We start from the raw sequence: 4,374 nt of genomic DNA, 5'->3' as shown, positions 1-4,374 counted from the left end.
GTTCGAATCCCCGTGACGGGGTGAGCTCCCGTTGCTCAGTCCCTGCTCCTGCCAACCTATCAGTTCGAAAGCACGTCAAAGTGCAAGTAGATAAATAGGTACCATGACGGTGGGAAGGTAAACGGCATTTCTGTGTGCTGCTCTGGTTCGCCAGAAGCGGCTTAGTCATTCTGGCCACATGACCTGGAAGCTGTACGCCAGTTCCCTCAGCCAATAAAGCAACCCCAGAGAGTGCTGCAACCCCAGAGTCGGCCACAACTGGACCTAATGGTCAGGGGTCCCTTTACCCTTTTTAAGTCACACATTGTGTGAGAGTGTGTATTTTCTGGCTCACAGTTTACTGTTGCTTGTTAATAAAATGGCTAAAGTATTACAGTTTTGGGAGCAACACAAAATTTACTAAATGCCAAGCATCACTGATTGCATTTATTTTCTAGGCGTTTGCCCTTTTCTGACCGCAGGTAAGATCCACACCCCTGTTCCTGACTTCTGGTGATGCTTCTGGTCACCCCGACATCTTAATATTGAACTTGAAAGGCCACCGTTAGTTCAGAGAGCAAAGGGAAGTCACAGGCTAAAACTCAGCTTGGCTTCCTGCCAAACTATTTTCCTCTTTGGCTTGGCACCAGCCCCATCAGCATACAAATAACTTCCCTTCATTTACTGCCAGCTCATTTTATTTAAAAATCAAAAGATCTTGTCTCTCTTCCTCACACCCTTGGGGAAAAGGGAAAAAAAAGGAAAAGGAAAGTCTTTAAACAGGCAAATTAATGTTATTAGCAAAACAATTCTTTGGTCTGAGGAAAGATCGCCGGCTTTGGCGCTATCGCCGCCGTCATTACAGTTGAAAGCCAGTCTCTCAAAATAAAGTAATAATGCAAACTTATTGTTTGGAATTTAGTGACAGAGCTCCAAAGAACTGGATGGGGAGAGTGAGAGGAGCAAGAGCAGCTGCTTCTGGCTTATGAGATTGATCTCCTGAGGCAGCCTGTGTGGTAGTGAACTGCACACTGGAACAGATGCCGACTGTAGAAGGGGCTTTACTAGTTATTATAATGGGGACAGGGTTTGAAAATTTGTTGGGGCTCAGTGTACTATATAACGATTGCTACGTTGTCTCCAAAGACTCCAGAAACCAAGAAGCTTCTAATCTAAGAGGGGATTAGTGAACTCACTTCATTAACTTTCTGCAAATGTTGCCTTTCCCCCTCACCCCCACTCTTTTGGTTTCTTGATGGTGTGCTTACTGAAGATGTGTCAATGGGTTGCAATTTGCTGCCTGGAATGTCGTCTGCTAACTGTACGCCATGGAGATGGCATAAACGGAATCCTCCCCCCCCCCCTTGGAAGCCTCAATGGTCTTTGTACTGCTGCATAGCTCTTCCCCTACGATATTTTGAATGGCTAAACATAATGCTCTGTCAAACTGGCCAGTGAGTTTCACAGAGCACCACTGTCTACAGACTCTGGTGTCACGCCATCTGGTTTTAAGTTGTCCCGGAGATGGATAATGTCAGGAGAAAGATTAAGGACTATGAGCAAACCAGGAAGTTCAGCTCAGAGGTAAGGAATCCAATAAAGGCAAGGGACAGATTGGAGTTGCGTTGATAGCCTTGCTTGTTCCATGCTGAGAACGAAGGACATCTCAAAGCCAGGGCATTAATCCAGTTGATAGGCATGTCTAGTTCGGCCAAAGTCAGCTAAAGCAAAGTTCAGTTGGGCTGTTTAAGATTATGATTGGAACTTAGCTTTCTATCTGATCTCTTGAGAATTGCCCTTCGCTGGAAGAAGGCTGGTGCCAGAGCAAGATATGGTTGAAAAGCAACTGGATAAAGGTTCAGCCCCAAGTACTGGGGGACAGGAGAACAGGCCGTCTAGTCTGTTAAAGCATATATTGGCTTCTAAGGTGTGTTTTCTCAGTGATTTAATCCCCCCCTTTTTTGGCAGATCTATCACCTTTGTCTGTCTATCTATCTATCTATCTATCTATCTATCTATCTATCTATCTATCTATCTATCATCTATCTCTATCTATCTATCTATCTATCTATCTATCTATCTATCTATCTATCTCTCTCTCTCTATCTATCTATCTATCTATCTATCTATCTATCTATCTATCTATATCTATCATCTATCTATCATCTATCATCTATCTATCATCATCTATCTATCTGTCACCCTGCTGATCTTCAAAGATCTCAGATTTATGTATAGTCCCCAGGCATCAAATAGGACCAGAGTTGCATAGCTTCATCATAGGACTCCATTATCTGCCTTTGCATAATGGTTAAATACAACCATTACTTACCATTACATAAAGTACAAGAAGGATGAATATATCTTGAGTGAGAATGACCCTTAAGGGTGGAACTTGTTCTTTCTTAGGACTGCATGTATTTCCTTTGTATTGTTGTTTCAGCTATGTTTTTTTCAGGCATTATTAATAAGTTGTAGATCCTTTCACCCAACAGCTGGAGAACTGTTTACTACTGTGGTGCTGAATCTTTGGCTGTTTAGATATTCAGACCAAAAATATGGTGGGGGGGGGGATATTTCTTTTAAAACATTCTCCTTGACCAGGTCACATTTTCTTAAGCAATTTTCTGCTGTTCATTTTCCTCTCAGTATCATTGTCCTTCCCCTTTTCATTATGATTCCTCTCTCCTTCCTAGAATGATCCCAGAAGACCAGGAATCACATCTTGAAAATGATTACGTCACATAGTGCATCACATTTGGCTGTGAGATGACATCACTGAAGTCAAAGTTGTGTGGATGGGGTCACATGGGGTGATCACAGCCAATCAGATTATCCGTAGTCCTCACTTTGCCTGGGTAAATCCTTTCACTCTCTTTTGATGCAGCCTTTGAAAAAACGATTAAAGGGTGTGTGCCTTTTTATGCCACTGAAAACATTTACAGGAAGTGACCTCTTTTGAATTAGGCATACAATTTACATTGCACTGGGCACGCAGCACAACTTGCTCAAATACACCTATAAATTGAAACAGGTATCACTCTTGCATTTGACAGTGTGTGACATAATACTTTCCTTCCTGAGTGGGGAACATTAATTTTACCATTTTCTGATGCAGACAGAGTTTTCCAACAGCCGATAAAATTTACCACCACTTTGTATTGCTTTATTGTTTCCGGCGCTAAAGTGGCAAAGCGCAAAATTACGCTCGTAAAAATTGGCTACCATGTTTCAAATATCCTGCAATTTTATGGGAATGTAAATCTGCAGCGAAGTAAAGATACCGTAGGTAATGGTATATGAGAAATGTAGGTTTTGTTTTGTTTTGGTTTGGTTTTTTTCTTTATTTTAAAAAAAGCAGCCCAGAAGGCTCAGTTTAAGTCTCCGGTAATTGCCATATTGGCAAAGCAATTCCTGTAAGGTAATGAAACCGGGGTTAATTTCAACCAGTAAGCGTCTCCTGTTAGAAACTGTTTTCTGTGTTATGAATCAAATTCATTAAAATTTAGCCTTTAAAATCTGGTTGGGGCTGTGGACAGACGACAAATTGCCCAGGAACCAAGCTTGATTTACTTGGAATAATTAATGGGCTTTGAGATGTCTAGTTTGAAATTATTGGCAACCTCCATTAAATTGAGCTGGCTTTCAGCCTGAACTGCAAAAGCTCCTCTAGGGCCTATATCACATGTTGTGTACAAACACTTGCAAAGGTAGCCCAATGGTCCCTTTCAAAACAAGGAAAAAGCCACTTCCAAGTGGAGCCAATTGGGTGGCGGCAGATTTAACCCATTTCTTACTCACTATTTCTTCCACTTTAAATAACCCTACAAATTTCTTATCCCCCCCCCCACTTGAGGCTTGTTTTGAGGTGAAATATGTACAGTGGTACCTTGGGTTAAGTACTTAATTCATTCTAGAGATCTGTTCTTAACCTGAAATGGTTCCTAACCTGAAGCACCACTTTAGCTAATGGGGCCTCCCGCTGCTGCCGCGCCGCCGCAGCATGATTTCTGTTCTCATCCTGAAGCAAGGTTCTTAACCCGAGGTACTATTTCTGGGTTAGCGGAGTCTGTAACCTGAAGTGTATGTAACCTGAAGCGTATGTAACCCGAGGTACCACTGTATTTGAAATCACAGAGGAAAAAATATTGTTGGGATAGGTTGGATGGGGAAATAACAGCGGGTGGTTTAAAGAACTGAGCCTAGGGCATGCCGATCGGAAGGTTGGTGGTTCGAATCCCCGTGACGGGGTGAGATCCCATTGCTTGGTCCCAGCTCCTGCCAACCTAGCAGTTCGAAAGCACGTCAAAGTGCAAGTAGATAAATAGGTACTGCTCCGGCGGGAAGGTAAACGGCGTTTCCATGCACTGCTCTGGTTTCACCAGAAGTGGCTTA

General features: G+C 42.6%; 1 long non-coding RNA gene across 1 annotated transcript; it reads left to right on the top strand.

Annotated features, from left to right (window-relative positions):
- Positions 1-1,323: 1,323 nt before the first annotated feature.
- On the top strand, positions 1,324-2,917 carry LOC310835310. Its single transcript, XR_014559536.1, has 2 exons — positions 1,324-1,563; positions 2,676-2,917. It is a non-coding gene; the product is annotated as an uncharacterized lncRNA (long non-coding RNA).
- The last annotated feature ends 1,457 nt before the right edge of the window (positions 2,918-4,374 follow it).

Source organism: Podarcis gaigeae (genome assembly GCF_964106915.1).
Source record: "Podarcis gaigeae genome assembly, chromosome: 17".
In the NCBI taxonomy this organism is placed as follows: domain Eukaryota; kingdom Metazoa; phylum Chordata; class Lepidosauria; order Squamata; family Lacertidae; genus Podarcis; species Podarcis gaigeae.
Note: the sequence above shows the minus strand (reverse complement) of the source record. Positions and strands in the feature narration are given on the sequence as shown.